The 24,365-nt window shown below is 41.2% G+C and overlaps 2 long non-coding RNA genes across 2 annotated transcripts in view; one reads left to right on the top strand and one right to left on the bottom strand.

Moving 5' to 3' along the window:
• LOC116971235 overlaps window positions 1–20,429 on the bottom strand; it is a 29,362-nt gene extending 8,933 nt beyond the window's left edge. Inside the window, exon 1 of the long non-coding RNA XR_004411445.1 lies at window positions 20,394–20,429. This is a non-coding gene — a long non-coding RNA (uncharacterized LOC116971235). The remainder of the gene's footprint in view (window positions 1–20,393) is intronic.
• LOC116971234 lies at window positions 1,144–16,765 on the top strand. Its single transcript, XR_004411444.1, has 3 exons — window positions 1,144–1,441; window positions 8,619–8,623; window positions 16,753–16,765. It is a non-coding gene; the product is annotated as an uncharacterized LOC116971234 (long non-coding RNA).
• Window positions 20,430–24,365: the final 3,936 nt, after the last annotated feature.

Genomic DNA, 24,365 nt, shown 5'->3' with positions numbered 1-24,365 from the left:
GAGAAGAGGTTTATTTGACTGTCTGGAAATATGCAAATATACTGCCATTACTGATTTTCCTTTCTGGTTAACATTGTTTGCCAAATGAGAATAGATGGTTAGATAAGCTTTCCCAATATTAATAGAAATGTATCCAAGGAGGGCTGAAAAAACACTATTATTCAATAAAAGGTTTTAAGGACCTAATTAGAAGAAATATTCACATCTCTATGTATTGCTGTTCATCATAAGAAAGGTGTGGCCCCGGCAGTGAGATGGTATTGCTAGAATCATTTGGATGTATTCCTGGAGGGTCAGAGACATTGTCGCTCAGTTGTCAGACACAGGTTTCAAAGCCCAGCAGAGCAGATGAGGAACTTGGGGAGTTACAGCAGGCTGAGGAATGGCCAATGGAGTTTAATGCAGATAAATGTGACGGATAGTAAACAGGCTCTCCGGTACCCTGCTGAATTATTCTTTACTGTTATTCAAACAGCTTCAAGTCCCATGAACAACCACCTCACTCCCCCCAACCCCTGCCCCCCCTCCCATCTCACACGCACACTCACACATACACACAACATTAACAAAGACCATTCAAACAAATTATGGATTAAAAGCACAGTTCAACAGCTAGAATATTTACAAATCAAATATTATCACCCAAATTCAATCTGTCTAGAGGTTGGAGACAAGGATGCCCATTATCTCCGTTATTATTTGCCCTAGCTATCGAACCACTTGCAGAAAGTGTTAGAGCCCACCCAGAAATTTCAATCAATTCCGATATATCTCCCAAAAAAATTAAAAAAAACTTGACTCTATTGTTACAAGCTTTATTTGGGATTACAAGAAACATAGAATAAGTATGGTCTGCCACAGATAATAATTGAGGCCCGTTCATTGGCTATATTTAAGAGGGAATTAGATGTGGCCCTTGTGGCTAAAGGGTCAGGCGGTATGGAGAGAAGGCAGATACAGGATACTGAGTTGGATGTTCAGCCATGTTCATATTGAATGGCGGTGCAGGCTCGAAGGGCCGAATGGCCTACCTATTTTCTATGTTTCTATGTAAGTAAAAAACATTTATGTAAATCCAAGATAAATGGAGGATTAGTCTTACCAAATGTTTTATTTTATTTTTGGGCAGTTAATATAAAAAATATGACCTTCTGGTTGGAAGATATGGATCAACAACCAGATTGGTTAAAGATGGAAAAGGAAGATTGTTTACCTTTTGAAAATGGCTTGATCTTGTTAACCCCTACAAAATTGAATAAAAAAACTTATAGTGAAAATCCGATAATATATAGTGGTATACAAACTTGGAAACAATTAAAAATGACTTTAAAATTGGATAATTTATCACTCCTTCTCCCCGTTGTAAATAACCCTTCATTTAAACCTCCTGTGTTGCAACGATAAAGGTTTTGTACAATGGAAAACCCATGGAATTAAAAAGGTGGGACACCTTTATCGAAAAGGTATTTTTCTTTCATTTCAGGAGCTACAACAGAATTATGGACTACACTCAAATAATTTTTTTTAATATTTACAATTTAGAGGTTATGTAAAATCACATACACAAGGATATAGAATTAGGGAGTCAGAAATCCTTGACGAATGTTTGAATAAACATCCGAATACAGATAAATTAATATCTTACATCTATAATATCCTTTTAGATAGTGAGGTCCCATCGACGGAACTACATAGACAAGCATGAGAAAATAAATTGGCTCAACCCATAATGAAAGATATATGGAATGAAAGTTTACAACATATATATCAATGCTCGTTAAATGCCAGACACTCTTTAATACAATTTAAAGTACTACATAGACTGCACTATTCTAAAACAAAATTAAACAGAATTTTTCCAAATATCTCTCCTATTTGTGACAAATGTCAATGCTTAGAAACTAATCTAACTCATATTTTTGTAAACTGCATAGAAATTAAAAAATTTTGGACGGATATTTTCAAAATTATTTCTGAAGTTGTTAATATCCAATTGGATCCTGACCCAAAAAAAATAATACTAGGAATTTCAGAACAAAGCATAAAACTTACAATAAATCAAAGAAATTTCCTTGATTATAGTGTAATAATTGGGAAAAAATTAATATTAAAATTTTGGAAAAATCCAACAACCCCCACAATTAAAATGTGGATTACGGAAATGTCCGAGACCTTATACTTGGAAAAAAATTAGAGGTCTTAAATGACAAATCAGAACTATTTGCTAGAATATGGTCTCCATTTATTGATTTTCTAAAAATTGGTTCAACACGGAAGCTGGACTGAAACTTGAATCCAGGACTGGATGAATAATTACACTATAATCTACGGACCTATCTCCAAAATTGTGTTATTGATAATCTTTTTTTTTTTCTCCCTCCCCTCTCTATTAGCTTATAGTTTCCTTTTTCTCTTCCCTTATTTATTTTCTCTCTATAGCTCTATCTTTCAAAAAATATATATTAAAAATAGCTGTGTTTATATGTAACTGGTAAACAAATTGTGTTTTGGTTATGAAATGTATATGCTTCCAATAAAAATATTTTAAATTTTTATTTTTTTTAAGCGCTGTTCATTCAATACCTTTTCTATTTTTTTTCTTGAGGAAGCAATCCAATGCCAGGAAGGTCAATGAATCCATGGAGACTGAAGGACAATCCTGGATAGTTGTCAACTTGATAGTGGCAACACTTCGAGTGCTCCTCATATACTCAAGCTAATGTAGTTGGAAGTGATAACACTTTAAAATGAATTACTTTCACACATGTCATTCATTGATCCACAAGACCAAAGCACAGAGTCAGGAGTATTTAATTATCATCTGGACTGGGAACAAGAATGAGATTCTTACTTGCTGCAGCTTTACAGTCACATTACTGCAACTTCATAACAAATGAATATACAATTTACAATAAACAATAATACAATAAATTATATTATACTATGTAACCAGATTATAATAATCCAAGCTGAAATATCAGCATTGAACATTAATGCTGGCCATAGGGAAAAACAATTTGGATATATTTATAGACACAAAAAGCTGGAGTAACTCAACGGCACAGTCAGCATCTCTGGAGCGAAGGAATGGGTGATATTTTTGGTCAAGGCCTTTCTGCAGACTAGTCAGGGGAAAGGGAAACGAAAGATATATGTAAATCCGAATATCAGAGCATTAAGTATAGAAGCTGGGATGTAATGTTAAAATTGTACAAGGCATTGGTGAGACCAAATCTGGAATATGGTGTACAATTTTGGTCGCCCAATTATAGGAAGGATGTCAACAAAATAGAGAGAGTACAGAGGAGATTAACTAGAATGTTGCCTGGGTTTCAACAACTAAGTTACAGAGAAAGGTTGAATAAGTTAGGTCTTTATTCTCTGGAGCGCAGAAGGTTAAGGGGGGACTTGATAGAGGTCTTTAAAATGATGAGAGGGATAGACAGAGTTGATGTGGACAAGCTTTTCCCTTTGAGAATAGGGAAGATTCAAACAATAGGATATGACTTCAGAATTAAGGGACAGAAGTTTAGGGGTAACATGAGGGGGAACTTCTTTACTCAGAGAGTGGTAGCGGTGTGGAATGAGCTTCCAGTGGAAGTGGTGGAGGCAGGTTCGATGGTATCATTTAAAAATAAATTGGATAGGCATATGGATGAGAAGGGAATGGAGGGTTATGGTATGAGTGCAGGCAGGTGGGACTAAGGGAAAATAATTGTTCGGCACGGACTTGTAGGGCCGAGATGGCCTGTTTCCGTGCTGTAATTGTTATATGGTTATATGGTTATAAAGACGATGATGTAGAGAGATAAAGAACCATGCATAAAAACTATGCAAAAATGTAATGATGTTAAATCTGCGTGTTCTACACCTGTTCTTAACAATGTTAAGAAGATAATATCTATCTTCTTCATAACATCATAATATTCCAAAGTGATTAAAAGCTAATGAAATAAATTTGAAGTGCAATCTCCGCTAAAATGCCAGAAACAAAGCAGGCAATTTTTGCAGACTGGTGCTAGTTTGATGCTGATGCTGGGCTCATCCCTTAAACTTCTTAAAGATGGAATGGTGGTCTAGAGAGAGAGAGAGAGGGAGAGAGAGAGAGAGAGAAAGTGTAAATACTTTCATCTAATGAAACACTGGACAGATATGTCCAGTTTTTCATCCGCTGAGTTTCTCCAGCATTTTTGTCTACCTTCGATTTTCCAGCATCTGCAGTTCCTTCTAAAACAGTATAGTGTCATGATGTCAGTGAGCATGAACCATATTAGCAGAGAGCTGGAAGTTAGTCCTCAGACACTTGGTGCGCAAAGGCTCCCACTTTCATTGTATCCTGGTTTTGACATTTTGTTCCATTAGTAGGTGTTTAGCATTACTGACTAAGGATGATTTTCTACCCCTGTGATGTAACATGCAAACAGAGAGGCATGTTGGAAGGGATCAGAGTTTCTTACAATTCAGCAACCTGGTAAGGAATAGACACAAGGAACTGCAAATGTTGAAATCACATGTAGAGCAGCAATTGCTGGATTAACTCAGTAGTCAGGCAGCATCTCTGGAGGACATGGATAGGTGTCGTTTCAGGTCAGGACCATTCTCCGTGTCTTCCAGAGATGCTGCTTGACCCACTGTTACTTCAGAACTTTCTGTTCCAAACTTGCTAAGGAGAAAGATCATGCTAAATGTTGTGGTGAAAACTATAAACCATTTGTGCTCACGACTATCAGGAGTGGATGTAATAATATCACTACAATTTAAAAGTTGCCTCAACAAGAAACATTTGATTTTTGAATGATGGAATATTTAACAAAGCATGCTTTAAAAATGTGTTTCAAAGATTAGTTTTATACCTTTTAGACGTAGTAAGAGGCTCTGAGAGGGGTGAGTTGGGGGTAATTGTGTGGGTGGAGGTGGGCAAGACTTCCCAGTGAGTCGAAAGCCAAATTATTGGCCAAAGCCAAAAAGCCGAAACCTTTGACAGATCAAGTTCTTGAATTATGCTGTTCATATCCAGATATTCTTGGGGATTTTGTCGGTTTTAAAAATTAATCCGTAGTTATCAAGTACCAAAATAAATTTGGGATTAGTGGCCAGGCTGCACCAGGGATCTGCTTTCACTGAATAATATATTGAAAAGTTTGCTGAATCAGATATTGTTCTTTTTTACTGAAATCAAAAAGGGCCTGGGCAATGGGGATCAACATGGGCCTGGGCAATAGCGATTAACACAAGTCAAGACAATAGAATGGAATGGAATGGAATGGATGGAATGGAATGGAATGCTATTTATTGTCATTCAAACCTAGGTTTGAACAAAATTTCATTTCTACAGTTTTTTACATTACAAAAAAAACCAAGACCAACACTTAACACAGTTTACATAAACATCCATCACAGTGAATCTCCAACACCTCCTCACTGTGATGGAAGGCAAAGTCTTTATCTCTTCCCTTTGTTCTTCTCCCGTGGTCCAGCAGTCCAACTGCAGCGTTGAGGCGTACTGGGGCTCCCGATGTTAAACCCCCGGCGGGCGATGGTAAGTCCTGTGCCGTTTAAGCCATGCCGGGTGATGTTAGGCCCCGGCTCCATGTCTTTTAAACCCCGCGGTTCCAGTGGGAGAAGTTGCCGTTGCGGAGCAAAGAAAAGCGGTCTCCCACCAGGGACCTGCGAGCTCCGATGTTACCGTCCACCGGGCCTGCGGCCGGAGCCTCCGAACTCCAAAGTCGTGTCACAGCCGTGCGCGACCACAGCTCTTCCCGCTCCGTAGGCGGCCAGCTCCGCGATGTCAGTTCCGCAGGCTCCGTGACTGGAGCCCTCAGGTTAGTCCCGGCCGGAGACCGCCGCCGGCTCCTCGATGTTAGGCCCAACGACATCCGAGACCCGACAGGGAATAATCGGGTCCCCGCACAGGGAAGAGATTAAACGGTTTCCCCCACAGCCCCCCCACCACCCCCCACATATACACAGCTAAAAAATAATAATAAAAACTAGCTCAAGACATACATTTAACATGGACCTGAGCACTAGGGACTATCATGGAGCTTGTATATGTGTTATTAACTTTTGAAGTCTTTACCAATGTAAATTAATTAATTTAGCTTCAGGGCAGTTGTGTGTTGAAAATTCACAAATGTAATATTGTTTAATTTGCAAACTTCTGACAATATGCAGACTTGCTGTAAGCGAACTGTATAAACCTGTTATGAGCTGTTTATAATATAATTCAAGTTAATGATACATTTACGATTCATCCTTGCTAAAAATTGATCCCAATTGAGTTTCGAAGTTGAGAGGTCATGTTGCAGTTGTACAAGACGTTGGTGAGACCGCATTTAGAATATTGTGTTCAGTTCTGGGCACCATGATATAGGAAATATATTGTCAAGCTTGAAATGGTTCAGTAAAGATTCACAAGGATGTGGCAAGGACTAGAGGGTTTGATCTATAGGAATGTTAATACTGGCCAAATTAAAGACACCTTAAAATGGAGGATCTCTGCACTTGTCAGAATTGCTTAACCCTTGTCACCTGAACTTTACAGGCTTTGGATGGTTCCAGCCAGTCTAGGCTTAGACTGGTATGCAGGATGGTGAGGGGTCCAGGTATTCTCCTTCTTTCTCCTAAATTGATAACATGTATAGCAGTTTTGCAAACAAACCCTAAATGCATTATTTCGATTGGATCACTGCAAGGGCATTGTAAATAGTATAAATAATGTTGCGAGATGGTCAGTGATGATTGATGATTGGTCGAATTGTTGAGCCTTGGAGAAACTGTTTGAATCACAGGGCACATGTTTCAATGTTTATTCTTGTTTGCTTCCTTCCAGAAGCTCCATTTGAATACAATGTATTAGTTACTGTATTATTGGGTTCGGGAAATCTATCATGTACTGTGTTAATCGTTATTGGACTGTATAGAGACCACCCCCATGTGGTTCGGCCCCTCAAGGTTCGGGGACCTATAAAAGGTAGCTCCCACGAGGTTCTGTATCGATCATCTGGGAGAACGCTTAGGACTGCGTGACCTTCTGGAGTGTCTCTGCTTGCACGAGGCTAGAAGGGCTTGGCCAGGCAGATACAAGGATCGAACCCGCGGTGGTTAGGTATAGTAGTGGGAACTGTTATTGTGTTTTTCTAAAAGAAAATTTAGATGCGCAAGTGCTTGACTCAGTATTTAATTGACTGAAACTAGACTGGGGAAAGCTTAGAACGAGCTACTTTACAGGGAGAGGTTGAGTAAACTGGGTCCCTATTCCATGGAGCGTAGGAGGATGAGGGGAGATCTTATAGAAGAAAACAAAATCATGAGAGGAATATACCAGATAGATACACAGACACTTTTATCCATAGTAGGGGAATCGAGGACCAGAGGATATAGATTCAAGGGGAAGGGGAAAAGATTTAATAGCAATCAGAGGGGTAACTTTTTCACACAGAGGGTGGGGAGAGTATGGAACAAGCTGCCAACGTTGTAGTTGAGGGTGGGACTATCCCATTGTTTAAGAAACAATTGGACAGGTACATGGATAGGACAGGTATGGAGGGTTATGGACCAGGCGCAGGCAAGTGGGACTAGGGCAGCTGGGACATTGTTGACCGGTGTGGGTGAGTAGAGCCGAAGGGTCTGTTTCCACACTGTATTACTCTATGACTCTATAAAGAAAAAGATGGTTATTATGTATTTTACCAATTTACAAGTAATTACCTACTTACCAGATGCCACCAATGAGAAGTTTTGCACTAATTTCCACAAAGGGTCAGGCATATGTGTTCGGGGGTCTGAAGCAACTCTTGTGGTCCTGGCCCGGGATGGGGGGTAGGGTAGGGGGAAATCTGTGTGGGGAGGCTGGTTGTGGATGGAGAGGTGGTGGGGTGTGTGTGATGGGGTGCGGGGATCTATGTGCTGTGGTTGGGGGTCTTTGTGCAGGGGTCTCCTTGCGGACTCCACCCTCTTCAGGGGGGGCCCCACCCCTCACCGGGCAGTGCAGCTCCAGGGGGCGCCGCTACTGCATCCTCCCCATTGTTCCCCTCACAGTGTGGTGGCGGGGAATCAAACCTTCCCTCCCCTTCGCATCGCAGGAAGATGCACTTGGTTGGGTGAGAAAGCGTGCATTGAATCCGCACCCACTCAAAGTGCCTCCAAAATGGTGCGTGTTGCCATTCATTAAATTCTGTTCAGTAGTGAACGTGAGCAGCCCGCGTCTCCGGGAGTTACAGGTGGAGGTGGAATATACAGACTGCTGGCATCTGTTTGGATGTTACAAACGGATATCGCTCTTATCACTACAAAGTATCAGGTAGTTCAAGTTCAAGTTCGCATTTATTGTCACATGCACCAACTGGTACTGTGAAATTTGAGTTACCGTACAGCCATACGAATAAAAATAACACATTATACAATAGAGTTTAACAGAAATATCCACCACAGTGGAATCAACATTTGTCACTGTGATTGAAAGCAATAAAGTTCAGTTAATCTTTCTCTTTGTTCATCCGTGGTCGGGTACTAGAACCCTCCACAGTCGCCGCAACGGACGGCCCGATGTACAAGCCCTCTTGCCGGGATGACCCTCCGGCATCAGAATGGCTCGGAACACATTCTGCGGCTTGCAGTTTCCGTATCGGCCGCTTCTTACTGGAGACCGTGGCTTCCAAAGTCCACAGGTTGAGCTGGACGAAACTCCAACGCTGGCGATCCTCGGCAAAATATCCTAGACTTGTCGATGTTAAAATCAGTGCCGCGCCCATGGCTGAAAGCTCTGCAGACCACAGCTCCACTGTGTTAAAGTCAGCAGGCCCCGTGATCGGAGCTCCAACACTGGCGATCCTCAACAGGATCCCAGGCTCCGCAATGGTAATTCTGCACTGCACCTGCTGCTAAAGCTCTAGGCCGGTCTCCGATAGGAAAGGCCACACCAATCCATCTGTTAAGCCGCGAGGGGGGCGAAGATGGGACACGGAGAAAAGACGCATCTCCATCCAGGTAAGTGACTGAGAAATGTTTCCCCCCTATACCCGCCCCCCCTTCCCCCCTACCACCACCCACATAAGACATACTGAGAAACATTAAAACATACATTTAGAAGCACTAAAAATAACAAAAAGGCGAAAGGAATGATGAGCTGCTGGCGAGGCAGCCACTGCGGTGGCACCACCCGATGGAACTACATTGGCATTAAACCAGCTCAGTTATTATTGTACCAGCGAGCACGGTGACATTTCACATCCATTGTGTTAATGAGCAGATAATCAGTGATACAATCCACTGTTAAATTCCCCGTTAATTAAAATTCCCTGTTGTTTATTTTGGCTTTTATTTTACAGAGGTGCCGGAGCGGCGCTTCAGTGAGCTCCGACAGCACTGCACCCCTGGTTTTTCTATGACATATCTTTCCATAACGAATTGGATATAACGTGAGTGATGAATTAGGAACACTATTTGCATAACGCGGGCCAAATTGGTTATAACATGATTTTAATCGGGAGCTAAGAATCACTTAAAGGTTACTGGGTAAATTAATAAGCAGAAGAAAATGCTCTCAAATTGAAATAATTTAAGGTGAGGGGGGAGGGTGTTGGACCTGTTTCCCTGCAATAATCAGACACCATTTTCTCTTAAGAACACAATTGTTACTTTAATCTCAGATAAACCTTGTAATTACAGTATTTATTTTGTTTAATTAACAAATCACTTCAATTGACACTTGTGGAACAGTAGTATATTAAACAATGTTCAAGATTCAAGATACATTTATCTGTCACATGTGCCAGTTGGCACAGTGAAATGTGATCACCATACAGCCATACAATAAAATAAAGAACACAACACACGATAGAGTTCAACATAAAACATCCCCACACAGCAGAATCAAAGTTTCCCACTGTGAGGGAAGGTACCAAAGTCAGTCATCTTCCTCTGATGTTCCTGATGTTCACCCGTGGTTGGGGCCTCCAGAGCCCTCCGCAGTCACCGCCGGGATGTTAGAACTCCGACGTCGGAACGGGAGGCCTACCTCAGCAGCTTGGACCTCCAAAACGGCCGCCGCTTCCCACCGGAGTCCACGGCTCCCGACGTCCCCAGGCCGCGCCGGGCGGATATTTACGCTGGCGGCCCTCCATGATGGACTCCACGATGTTGGTCAGCGCCGCCCGCATTAGGAGCTCTGTGAACCACAGCTCCGTGATGTCGATGCTGCAGGCCCAACACTCCGGAGCTTCAAACGGCGATCCAGGTAGGTATCGCCAGCTCCGCGGTGAATCCAGCGCCGCGCCGCCACTGCCGAAGCTCTTGTCCGGTCCCCGATCTCCGGTAGGAAAAGCCGCTCCATTCCAGTCGTAGGCCGCAAGGAGGGGGGCGAGGACGCGGCTCGAAGAAATAGTCGAATCCTCGCCAGGAAGCGACTGGGAAGCGGTTTCCCCCCTTACCCTGCCCCCTCCCACACATAGAAAAACAAAAGTATCCCCAAAACAAACTGGTTAGACAAACTAAAATAAAAAAAAGATAGGAAAAAACGGACAGACTGTAGGCAGAGGCACCTTCAATGCGTCACCCCTAGCGGAGTATAGAATAAAATATAGACTTTAGTATTTTTAGTTTCAGTAGTAAAAATGAACTAACTGCCATTGAAAAGACCTTCATTTTGAAATACCTGCAGGAAAAATAACGTTGTTATTGCGAGTTTAGCCCTTAACTCCCCCCCCTCCACCCCCATCCCTTGCCATAATTGACTTTGTCATGCAACCTTCTATACACCGAGGTTTCCATGGAGTACGACAATCATATTATAGCAGGACAACTTGTACTACACAGAAGCTCTGTGTAGTCAAGAACTGGATCAACTAATTCTTTATTCTCACTAACACAAACAAACTTCCTATACGATACCTAACCAACACCACGGGTCCGATCCTTGTCTCTACTCTCCAAGCCCCTCAGCCTCGTGCGAGTAGACACCTCGTGCGTGTAGACACCTCCTGCAAGTCACACAGTCCTGAGTATACTTCCAGAAGATTGACTCCGACCCATGTGTTCTCCCTTTATAGCGTAACGGACCAATGGCGCAGAACTATTTGAGGGGGGGGGGGGGGGCAGCCCCTACGAGCCAATCACAAATATAGATCATATAATACATTTATTGACAGTTCCCTAACCCAATCACAAAGTACCCCATTACATTGTTTCCACATTGTGTTCTAGTTTGAAGTTCTAGTTTACTAAAGTAAAGAAACATTTCCCCAGGAAGTATAAACAATTTGAACAAGGCTCCATACTTTAACCAATCACGAGATAACAGCACAAACACTGCAACATAATTAACAATACTTTACAACACCCTATGACCAATCCTAATCATGCATTTGCAATCCTGCTCAGCTCTTTCTGCAAACCCTCATACACATTCACAATAAGAAGGACATCTGGTCCTCACCTTATCCTCAACTTCTTCCCAGGGTCCAGACATCTTGGAGCCATGACTCATAACCCTGCAACCTATCACAGAAAGAGGACAAGCAGGCTTTGCAAATACTGAGACTCTCCATTTTGTGACATGTTTTACTTGGCCAATATTATCAGGGGCTGTGTGTTCAGTGCAGAGTTCAGAGTGGTGATGGCCTTGGGGTAGAAACTGTTTGTTAATCTTGTGGCGTGTGATTTGATGGACCTGTAAAGCTTTCCTGAGGGCAGAAGGGCAAACAAGTGATGTGTGGGTTGAGATGAGTCCTTTAGCATGCCTGATGCCTACCGCAGGCAACGAGAGCTGTAGATCTCTTCCAGGGCAGGCAGGTGTGTGTTGGTGATCTTCTGGGCTATATTGATGACTCTCTGCAGAGCCTTCTTGTCAGCCGCAGAACTGTTGCCATACCATACCAGGATGCCATGTTTCAGGACACTCTCTATGGCGCAACGGTAGAATGACACTAGCAGCTGTTGTGACAAGTTGACTTTCCTGAGTGATCTTAGGACAAAAAGCCGTTGTTGTGCCCTATTTACCAGGGAGTGTGTGTTAGGTGACCACCTGAGATCCATTGAGATGAATGTAGATGTGTTGATTAGTAATGCCCTTGTCCCACTTAGGCAAATTTTTAGGCGACTACATGCTAGGTTGTCGCCACATGGTCGCCAGGGTGTCGCCTGTCTGGTCTCCTCAGTTGCCCAAAGAATCGTAGCCTTTTTCTGGTCGCCGCTGGATTTTGAAATGGTCAAAACTTTTCGGCGACAGTCGGCGACCATGGGCTTGTTGTAGTTTGACTTCTCCTGACGTATGTGCTGTCTTAAGTTGTCGCCAGGATGACGTAGGTTGTCGCCGGTGCTGACTTCGTTGAATTCCATTGGCGACTACCTACGTCAACCGGTGACAGGTACCGACGACTGAATTGTCTTACCTTGTCATAGCTTGTCGCGGGTAGACGCAGGTTGTCATAGGTGTGTTCGTAGGTGGACATCCTAATGGGTCGCCGGTTATCTTTAGCTTGCAGTAGCTGGACATCGACTAGGTGATACGTTATTGTAGACATTGCCGTAGACATTGTCGTAAGGGGTCCAGTCGCCGGCTTTTCACCGACCTGCTATGACTATGACAGTCGCCAGCAGTCGCCGAAAAAATCGCCTAAGTGGGACAGGCCCATTAGTTTGCAGACTGCACCAAAATTATTGGAGTTGCAAATGGTAAGGAGGGGTATCAAATTATATAGAAGGATATGGCTCAACTCAGAAATGAGCTGATTTAAATTTATTCCAAGCCAGAATAAGGTGTTGCCCTTTGGGAGGCCAAATATAAGGGCATTATTATTCCATAAAAGTTGGATTTTCTTATTTTATTTATTGGTACTGTGATTAAAATTCATTTCGGAACATGTCCTGTTCATATTCCAGACACTAGCTCACAGCCCACAAAACAATGCATTCATATCTGAACTATTGTAATCCCAGTCTTCATTTATATAGTACAGTGAGATTCACTGGATCTCATTTTAAATCTGCACACTGTGGTGTCAAACTGGAAATAATGAATTGATGTTTGTTTGTACACCCCTCTGTGTTCTTAATTCCATAATGGAATAAAATTCTAGACTTCCTTAACTATCAATTGTTCATTCCTTAAATGGCTCTGCCGTTATATTTCCAAATCTTTTCATTTCAGCCAATCCAGTGACATACACTTTGAATGAATTTATCGTTAGTCCTCTTCTAAATTTGCTTATTACTTCATTACCATTAGTAAAATCAAGAAAATATTATTTCTACTGCATATAACTTGTTTTCTGTTTTTTTGTTTAAATGTGATTTGCATTCCTGAGTCACCATGACTGCATTACTCTGTAAAATGGACAGTACACTTTATGACAACAGCTGGATGATACATTGAGTACTGTTCTACTTAACTCCAGCCTATATTACTCTCACATCTTAGATTTATTCATATGGACTGTTTACATCAGTTTTATTGTTTTTCTCTTTCATCTCAGCGCATCAGTCAATATATTATTCAATTTGTACATTCAACCCACGTTGGAGGTTCTTCCACAGAATGGAACAATGAGTAAGGAATTTTCATCTGTCAGTGCGTTTAGTCACTCACATCCTACATGTCAGCTGTTCAGACATTTTCGAGGAGAGATATTGCTAGACTGTAATAACGGATACGTCACAAAATTTATTGAACAGCTAAGCTTCAAAGAAATTATGGTTACACTATCAAACCTTAACTAAATCTGATTCATTTAATAAAATTAATTCCATTTATCCCAGTTTGCATCATGCATAATTAACAAAAACCATTCACAATAATTTATGTTTAACAAAGTTGTTCTTCTCTGAGAGCCTGCTCCACTGCTACAACTACTTGCCCATTATCATTCAGTCATCTGGTTGCTCTTCACAAACACCTCTGCACACAATATCCTCCAACATGTAATGTTCTTAAGTTCATAACTATAGGAGCAGAAATAGGCCATTCAGCCCATCAAGCCTACTCCGCCATTCAATCATGGCTGATCTATCAATAATCTATGTCTTGGGACCTCTAGAGTAGCATGGACAGTATGGACCAAGTATAAAGCTTGCTGATTTATAACTAAGTCTTTTATATCTCTTTCTTTCCATTTGATCACTCTCAAAGGACCGTTTTTCACAGGCTGCTCCTACTCATTGCATGATCTCCCTATTGAACATTTATTTGAGGAAACGTTAATAAGAGGCTCTTATTACAATGTTAATTGTTTGCAATGTGTTTGTTATCTGGTGTCAGTATATGATTGTTTTCTGGTGTCAGTATAAATGTGCTTTGTATTCCTCCGTCACTCATGCTACATTAGTTCCTGACAGCAGCCAGGTGTTCCACTGAGTACTGTTCTATTTAATTCCAATGTATGTTGGGTTCATGTCTTAGATTTATTTAGTTCAGCGACTGTTTACATCAGTTTTATTGCTTGGCTCTTTCAAGGAATCTGCCCATATATTATTTAATAGGTATCCGTGTTAAATGTTCTTGCTCAAAGTGGAACAGTGTGTTAGGAATTTTCATTTGTCAATTGACTTTTCAGTGCTTTCATTCACTCCAATCCAACGTCTGTTAATTTGCTTAAAATTTTGATATTTACAATATGGATTAAATAAGGATGCACATATATGATTGATTCTTCAGTCAGAGGCCAAAAAGGTTGGGCAATGTGGATTCACATTGCAGAAACACCATACTAAGTTGAAGCATTGCTCATGTAAATATTGTTAGTGTAATATACTGCTAGTCTATTGCTGGTGTGAAAGAATAAATTACCCTCAGCATTACCATCTTAAATTTTTTTGAGAACAATCTCAGCATGTTTCATATTCTTAGATGTCAATGGACACAGTGTTGGCTCATAAACCACGTCATCAATATATCTTTATGAGCATTATAGGGCTTGTGAAGAAAAATAATCTGAACAAAGATAAAAGGAAACATCCTTTGAAATAAAATATTACATTACAACAATACCCATTAAAAGTAATTACAGACAAACTTAAATATTTAGGGATTAACGTAACTAAAAGTCATAACTCATTAATAAAATCCAACTATCCTCAACTATTAGATAAACTTAGAAAAAATATTTTATATTGGAAAACACTTCCTATATCCATGATTGGTAGAATAAGTGCCATAAAGATGGTATTTCTACCACAGTTGTTATATTTGTTTCAGGCTATTCCTTTTTTTCTTCCTAAACTTTTTTTTAAAAAATTGATAATATTGTTAATAGTTTTATTTGGGATTATAAAAATCACAGAATAAATAAAAAACATCTATGCAAAGCTAAGATAAATGGAGGATTAGCACTTCCAAACTTTTTATATTATTTTTGGGCTGTTCAGATTAAGAATATGAATTTCTGGTGGGTAAATATGGATCATGAACCGACATGGTTAAATATAGAAAAGGAAGACTGTCTACCTTTCAATGTAGGTTCGATAATTTTTGCACCAACGGAAGTACAAAAAAAAAATTATAAAGACAACCTAATAATATATAATAATAGACGTATTTGGAAACAAATAGTTAAGACTCTACATTTGGATAATCTCTCATTTAGATTACCAATTATGAATAACCCATCGTTTAAACCTGCTATATTAGATGGGGGGTTTAAACAATGGGATGATTTAGGAATTACAAGGATAGAACACCTTTATAGAAAAGGAAAATTTCTTTTATTCCAGGAGTTACAAGATATTTATGGATTGTCTCCACAACATTTGTTTAGGTATTTACAAATTAGAGATTATATTAAATCCAATACACAAGATTATAAAAATAAAGAAGCAGGATTGTTAGACGAACTGTTTAATTTATATCCAAATACAGAAAAATTAATAGCCTATATATATAACATCATTTTGGATAAGGAGAATCCAATAACGGAAATATATCGTCAAGCATGGGAAAATGAAATGGGATTGGCTATAACAAAAGAAAACTGGGAAGAAAGTCTACAACGAATTCATTAAACGCCAGACATATATTGATACAATTTAAAGTATTATATAGGTTACATTATTCGAAAACTAAATTAAATAGTATTTTTCCGAATCTCTCCGCTATTTGTGATAAGTGCAAGAAAGCAGAGGCAAATTTAATACATAGTTTCGTTACATGTCCTAAATTGAATTATTACTGGACAGAAATTTTTAAAGTTATTTCTGAAGTCATCAAAGTTAAATTGGACCCTAACCCAAAGCTAATAATATTTGGAATTCCGGATTTACATCTATCACTTACAGTAAATCAAAGAAATTTCTTTGATTACTGTTTGATAATTGGGAAAAAAATCATATTGAAATTTTGGAAGGGAACATTATCCCCCACAACCAAAATGTGGGCAACAGAGATGATGGAGACGTTACATCTGGAAAGAATTAGATTTGTCCTATTGGACAAGTATAATTCTTTTGAACAGATATGGTCTCCATATATACAGTATTTAGAGAAGTAGCTGTTCTTGGCAACACAGCTCGGCGTGCACCCTGCGGGATTTGGTGAGAATAATTCATTTTTATATTGGAATTAACATATATATCTTTATTGATACTATCACTTGTAGTAGTGTTATTAACAATACATATTGTGGTTTTTCATTTTTTTTTTTTTTTTTTTTCGTTTCTCTTTTCTTTCTTATATATAATCAAATTATTATTTAATCACTCTCTTAATGATTTATAACTGTTCTATCATTATTTCTAAAAAAAATAGTAGATAAGTATTACTAGTGTTTTACTTAATGCAAATTGAATTAATTTGATATAAAGTTGTTTGAAGCATTGTAATTGATTACCTTTAATAAAAAAATATATATCATGAAATAAAAAGAACATAGCGGCACAGTGGTGCCGCAATTGCGACAAGCTCCCAACTGTTTCTGTTCCACGGAAGCCCTAAGTGCCGCTAAGCCTGGGTTTCTGTTAAACAGATGCTAAACTCATGTCTGTGATTGGGTAAAGAATTTTGTGTTCATACATAGTATGTGTATTAAGTGTTTTTTTGTATACATTGTTTGTAGGTAAGCAGAGTAAGTGCCTCTTAATGTTATCTCATATCAGTAAGAAGTGATTGGCATGTTGGGATGGCCCGCCCATTGCATTTTCACACCTTTAGTGTCCCCGCCTCCGTGTAGGGGTATAAAAGTGTTTGTAATTTGTTTGGTCATGCCTCTTTATTCTGTTCTGTTTTCACGAGGGTAGTGCGGGCTCGAGTGAGTAGATCCAAGTCCGGTCCCGCGGTACCGTTTACAAATAAAGACGAGTTTGGATTCCAGTGTTCGTTTTAGTGATTGACTGAACCAGACTAAGGGGATAATATTAGATCCAGAATCAACATAGGATAGTGCTAGTGTACGGGGATCGCTGGTTGACACGGACACAGTGGGCTGAAGGGCCTGTTTCGTGTTGTATCTCTGAACTAAAAGCACACAACAATAACAGTAACCATCCATTGCTGTGAAACTGTTTGCATAGTAAATCGCTAGGAACTTCATATGAGCAGTTGTCAAACCAAACTTGCTACTGTACCACATAATTTTGGTGGTTTAAACAAACATCTTAAAGAAACAAGGAGAGACAGAGTGGTAGAGAGGTTTACTGTGAAAGTTTTAGGGGAGTGAAACAAGGAAACTAAATTAAAACAATGTCAGCAGTGGAGCAATGACAATTAGAGTTGCAAAGGAGCCCAGAACTAGAGGAGTGCTAAGACCTATGAGGGTTGTGAGGTAATTCGTCAAAATCTAACACAGCTAGATTAGAATCAGGAGTGTAGCCCAATGCACTGAAGCTTGTATGCAACATACATAATGGAAAATGACTAACAAATTTAGCTTAATTAATCATGGTCCCGTATAGATAGCTGCCTTATGAATCTATATGAATCTATGTACCACACAGGAATTCTCAGGGAATACATTTGTGAATGGATGATTGCGACTGTTGTTGTGTGACACAGGCATTGTTCCACTTCATTCATCGTTTCTTTTTCTGCTATTCATCCAGAAACAGACATTGTTTGGTCAAATTAAATGAGTTTAATAATTACAGCTATTAAATTGCCTTGAAAATTTGGGGTGTCACTGTTCAAGTGGTGCAAATTTCACCAATTTGGGGAGCCAAACAATGTCATTTTTTATAAAAGCTCCCTTGAATATTATTTTTAATTTCCTTACAGTGTGGTATATTATAAGAGTAGTCTTCGAACTTCAGGAAGAAATGTGAACATCTCCTACCCTTTTGAGTCCATTAAAGTGAATATTTAGAAAACCCTGGAGAGTATTATTGCATATAATGAGAATAAGAGAAGTACGCATTTCATAATAGACATGTGCAATGTTCCATTCAATTTCAGGAAATGCTGCAGTTGTCGCTTTACCTCCCCCCTCGACTCCATCCAAGGACCCAAGCAATTTTTCCAGGTGAGGCAGAGGTTCACCTGCACCTCCTCCAACCTCATCTATTGCATCCGCTGGTTCCAGGTGTCAACTGCTCTACATCGGTGAGACCAAGCACAGATTGGCGATCGCTTCTCCCAACACCTCTCCTCAGTTCGCAATGACCAACCTGATCTCCCGGTAGCTTAGCACTTCAACTCCCCCTCCCATTCCCAATCTGACCTTTCTGTCCTGGGCCTCCTCCATTGCCAGAGTGAGGCCCAACGCAACTTGAAGGAGCAGCACCTCATATTTTGGTTGGGTAGTTTACACCCCAGTGGTATGAACATTGATTTCTCTAATTTCAGGTAGTCCTTGCTTTCTCCCTCCTTCCGTTCCCAGCTCTCCCACAGCCTACTATCTCCACCTCTCCCTTACTTTCTCCACCCTCCCCTCCCCCCCTCCGACATCAGTCTGAAGAAAGGTCTCTCGACCCGAGCGTCACCTATTCCTTCGCTCCATAGATGCTGCCTCACCCGCTGAGTTTCTCCAGCATTTTTGTCTACCTTCCCTTTATGGAGAGATGCCTTTGCTGGATTCACCTTGCTGAAACACCATACTAAGTTGAAGGCGATGACACATTATTCTTGTTCAGTTACTTCTTGTCCATTTGATCAATAAGTTTAGCAAATGGACGAATTTTCCTTGTCATCCATCAGGTTGGGGCCATATGTAAATTTCTCACCAAGGAAGTCTCTCCAAACAAGTTAAAATGTTTCGCAAATTTATTTTGTGCACCTTCGGCAAGCAGAAAGATGTTATTTCTGGAGGTGAGCTGATTTGCAATTTCAGATATTTAATGTTGGTTTCATAAATTGTCAGTATGTTTATTAATCATTTCAAGAGTTCAAGAGAGTTTATTTTATCATATGTACTGGATATAAACTGGAACAATGAAAAGCCTATTTGCAGCAGCTTTACAGACACACTAAATGCATCAACAACAAATATGTATACATTAAATTATCAGTTATTCTTAGGGAACCAGAACATAATAATACAAAACAAAAACAAAGTCCAAAGTGATTTGGTACAAGGGTAGGATCATGATTATTGTTGTGCGGTGTGGTCCAATAACCTGATGGCTGATGGGAAGAAGAGTCATAGGGTTATAGGGTCACAGAGAGCCACAGAGTCATACAGCATAGTCACTGGGAGGAAGTACAAACAGCACATTAACCGCACCAGAGGTGAAGATTGCACGTACTGTAGGTTGCTGGATCTGTGAGGTAGCTGCACAAACTGGATAGGATTATTTTTTACAAAAACAGCCAACAGGAGCTTGATGGTCCTTTTGTTTTATAACAATTCTATATAATTTATCCTAATAAAATTATTTTGGAAAATAGGCAAAGTAACTCAGCAGGTCTGACAGCATCTCTGGAGAAAAGGAGTAGGTGACAGTACAAGTCGAAACGTGTTTGTGTGTGTGTGTGTGTGTGTGTGTGTGTGTGTGTGTGTGTGTGTGTGTGTGTATGTGTGTGTGTGTGTGTGTGTGTGTGTGTGTGTGTGTGTGTGTGTGTGTGTGTGTGTGTGTGTGTGTGTGAACTGGCTGCGACATGCACATTTATGGATATGGGAGTTTAATGATTACATTTCTGAGTGACTATTCCAGAGGGCATGATTAATGGTCCAATAACAGATGTTCAAATCCTTCTTTGACAGTCACAGATTTAAATCAAGTGATATAAATTAAACGGCAGTGAATCTTCAATGCCAATAACACTAACCATCAAATTACCTGATTATCATAAATACCCTGTTGGTTAGCTCATACATTTTAGTGAAAGACTTTTGGCTACAGTTCCTTCCAACTTCCAAAGACACACTGGTATTGGCAACTGTGAATTAACATCTAGTGTAGATAAGTGACAAAACAATAAAATGGGATTTGGAGACACATGGAACAGCAAATGCTGGAAACTTGAGAAAAAACACAAATGCTGGAGCAACTCAGCAGGTGAGGCAGTATCTGTTGAGGGATTGAAAATGCAATTTTTCAGGTCAGGACCTGAATAGATTTACTGGGCATGCAGTAATAGACGGTAGCTTGCAGAGTGACAGGAAATTAAATAAGGTTTGATGGGGACAGGTATGATTGTTCTATTGGGATCCAGCATTGAACTGATGGAATGAATGGATCAGTCGACTGTTTGGTAAGGAAGTTCAAGAAGATGGGAAGAATTTGCTGGGAAACCTGCAGACGGGCAATGTTTTCATACATCCTCTGTCTTTGTGCTTCTTGGTGGTAAAGTTGGTTGTTTGGAAGTGCAGATGAGATTGCCTAGCTGAGTGTTTAAGAAGGAACTGCAGATGCTGGAAAATCGAAGGTAGACAAAAGTGCTAGAGAAACTTCAGACTGAAGAAGGTGTTTCGGCCCGAAAAGTTGCCTATTTCCTTTGCTCCATAGATGCTGCTGCACCTGCTGAGTTTCTCCAGCACCTTTGTCTACCTTGCCTAGCTGAGTAACAGAAATTCATTTTGTGGATGGAAAGTACTTACCATACAAGTGCATTGTGTCCATGATGAAAGAGATGAATGTTTAGAGCAAAATGGAGAAGAAGAACTAGACAAGCTGTCTGTTTTGTCCTGGAATGTTCCTGAGTGTTGTAGACACTGCACTCATCTAGGCAAGTGAAAAATATTCCATTAAATTCTTGACTTGCACGTGGCAGATGGTGGAACTGCCTTTGGGATTGAGGAGGTCAGTCATTCACCACAGTAAACCAAGCTGCTGACCTGTTCTTGAAGCCACATTATTATGTGGTCAATCTAAATGCCTGCTCAGTGTTGATCCCAGTGTGGATGATCACGGACTTAGCAATGATAATGTCATTGATGTCTTAGTGTGTACTTTATAAGATCATAAGTGATAGGAGTAGAATTAGACCATTTGGCCATCGTCTACTCCACCATTGAATCATGGCTGATCTATCTCTTCCTCCCAACCCCATTCTCCTGCCTTCTCCCCACAATCTCTGACACCTGTACTAATCAAGAATCTATCTATCTCTGCCTAAGATACATCCACTGACTTTGCCTCTACAGCCTTCTGTGGCAAAACAATCTACAGATTCACCACCCTCTGATTCCTCCTCATCTAAGTAAGTAAGTAAGTAAGTAAGTTTATTGACCAAGTATTCACATACAAGGAATTTGCCTTGGTGCTCTGCCCAAAAGTAACAACATGACATACAGTGCCAGTTACGAATGACTCAGAAAACACTACACATTAATAATAATAAAATATTAATAATAAAACACCATTGAGCAAGCATGCAAACCTACAAATACCAGATCAAAGGGAGGCTACAGACTTTTGGCTGTTGAGCAGAGCAACTGCTCGTGGATAAAAACTGTTTCTATGTCTGACTGTGGCAGCTTTGACAGTCCGGAGTCGCCTTCCAGAGGAAAGTGATTCAAAGAGTTTGTGGCCAGGGTGAGAGGGGTCAGAGATGAACATGCCCGCTCGCTTCTGGCCTTTGCAGTGTACAGTTCATCAATGGAGGGAAGGTGGAAGCCAATAACCTTCTCTGCTGATCGGACAATTCACTGCAGCCTCCAGGTGTCGTGCTTGGTGGCTGAGCCAAACTAGACCATGATGGAGAAGGTGAGAACAGACTCTACGATGGCCGTGTAAAATTGGACCATCATTGCCTGTGGATGATTGTGACGGTGAGTGGGGTGAGGGGAAGGGGAGCTCTCCTAAAGTCTACAATCAACTCTACTGTCTTAAGAGCATTTAGCTGTAGTTTGGTGCGACGGCACCAGGACGCCAGCTGTGACACTTCCTGTCTGTAGGCAGATTTCTCCCCATCCTGGATCAGTCCAATCAGGGTTGTGTCGTCCGCAACCTTGAGAAGCTTGACAGAGGTGTCTGCGGAGGTGCAGTCGTTGGTGTAGAGAGAGTAGAGGAGAGAGTACGCAGCCTTGCGCTGCTCCTATGCGGGTCCGAGATGTGCTTTCCCAGCCTCACATGCTGCTTTCTGTCTGTCAGGAAGCTGGTGATCCACCGACAGTGGGGTTCAGACACAGTCAACTCGGAAAGTTTGGAGTGTAGTAGCTCTGGCACAATGGTGTTGAATGCAGAGCTAAAATCAACAAACAGGATCCTCGCATAGGTCCCCTGGTGGTCTAGGTGCTGTAGGATGAAGTGCAGGCCCAGGTTGACTGCATCATCCACAGATCTATTGGCCCGATATGCAAACTGCCGAAGGGTTCGTGATATTTTTCAGCTTGGCCAGCACAAGCCTTTCGAGTGTCTTCATGACTACAGAGCGACAGGCCTGTAGTCATTAAGACAAGTAATCCTTGCCTTTTTGGGTACAGGGACAATAGTGGAGACTTTGAAGCAGGCAGGAACAGTACATCTTTGCAGGGACTGGTTAAAAATAGACCGGTGCCAGCTGTGTGGCACAGAGCTTAAGAGTAGCAGGGGAAACATTGTCAGGTCCTGGAGATTTCCAGCTTTTTTGTCTTCTGAAAAGTCTCTCCAACTCCTCTATTTTTATTGTTGATATTGGATAAGTGATGTTGTGCAGCACAGAGGGTGTCGGTGATTGGATGTGAAGTGGTGATTGGAGGGGGGTGGGTGTAGAAACGCCCAGTCTTTGCAGACTGATGTCAGGCTGTGAGTGGTGTGAAGTGTTGGTTGGGGTGGGAAATGGTCCAGTCTTTTCATACTGGAGTCTTGCCTTAAGTAGGTGTGAAGTGGTGAATGGGAATACAATAATACAATACAATACGGTTTTATTCGTCAGGAGAGGATGCAGGGTCCATTCTTTGTAGGCTGGGGTCTGGCTGTGTTGGTTGGGGAGGGGGTACCAGGGTTACATTTCTGATTTTCAAACCTGCAGTAAAACTCATTCAGGTCGTTGGTCAGCTGACGATTGTCCAAAGAGCGGGGGGGTTTCCTCTTGTAGCTGGTAATTTCTTGCAAGCCCTTCCAAACTGAGGAAGAGTCATTAGCTGAGAACTTGCTCCTCAACTTCTCATAGTACCTTTCCTTGGCAGCTCTGATTCCTCTTCTCAGCTTGTACTTGGCCTGCCTGTAGAGGTCTGCATCCCTGCTCCTGTAGGCCTCCTCTTTAGACCGTCGGAGCTGTCTGAGTTCTGCAGTGAACCATGTCCGGGTCTTAGTTGGAATGCAATTGTCCTCGCAAAAGCTAACATATGATGATACAGTGTCCGTATACTCATTGAGGCTTGTGGTTGCTTCCCTGAACACATTCCAATCCGTGCAGTCAAAGCAGGATTGTAGGTTCTCAATGCCCTCGCTTGTCCACCTTTTTGTTGTTCTGACCACAGGCTTAGGAGCTTCTAGCTTCTGCTTCTGTATAAGGTGAACTAGACAATGATCAGAGAGACCCAGACCCGCCCGGGGAACAGGGCAATATGCGTTCTTGATTGCCGTATAACAGCGATCGTGTGTTCTCTCCCCTCTAATGGGGCACATAACATGATGTCTGTATTTTGGAAGGTCACGGCTGAGGTTAGCTTTGTTAAAGTCCCCCAAAACAATGACCATGGAGTCCGGGAAGTCACTCTCTACCCTCATTACCTGGTCAACGAGTTGCATTTGCGCCTCACGTACGCAGGCTTGGGGGGGGGGTTGTAAACTCCAGCGAGAATAAAGGAGTTAAATTCCCTCGGAGAGTAGAAGGGTTTGCAGTTTATAAAGAGGGATTCTGGGTTGGGAGAGCAGAAATTTGACAGTACCGTGATGTCGCTGCACCAGTCCTGGTTGGTATAGAAGCATATTCCACCGCCTCTTGATTTCCCCGCTGCGTCCATTTCGCGGTCCGCTCTGTGAAGTTGGAAGCCAGCCAGTTGCAGCGCGCTGTCCGGGGTCGACTCACACAGCCAGGTCTCGGTGAAACACGGGGCAGCAGCTCGAGAGAAGTCCTTGTT

Source organism: Amblyraja radiata, chromosome 3, assembly GCF_010909765.2.
Source record: "Amblyraja radiata isolate CabotCenter1 chromosome 3, sAmbRad1.1.pri, whole genome shotgun sequence".
In the NCBI taxonomy this organism is placed as follows: Eukaryota; Metazoa; Chordata; class Chondrichthyes; order Rajiformes; family Rajidae; genus Amblyraja; species Amblyraja radiata.
Note: the sequence above shows the minus strand (reverse complement) of the source record. Positions and strands in the feature narration are given on the sequence as shown.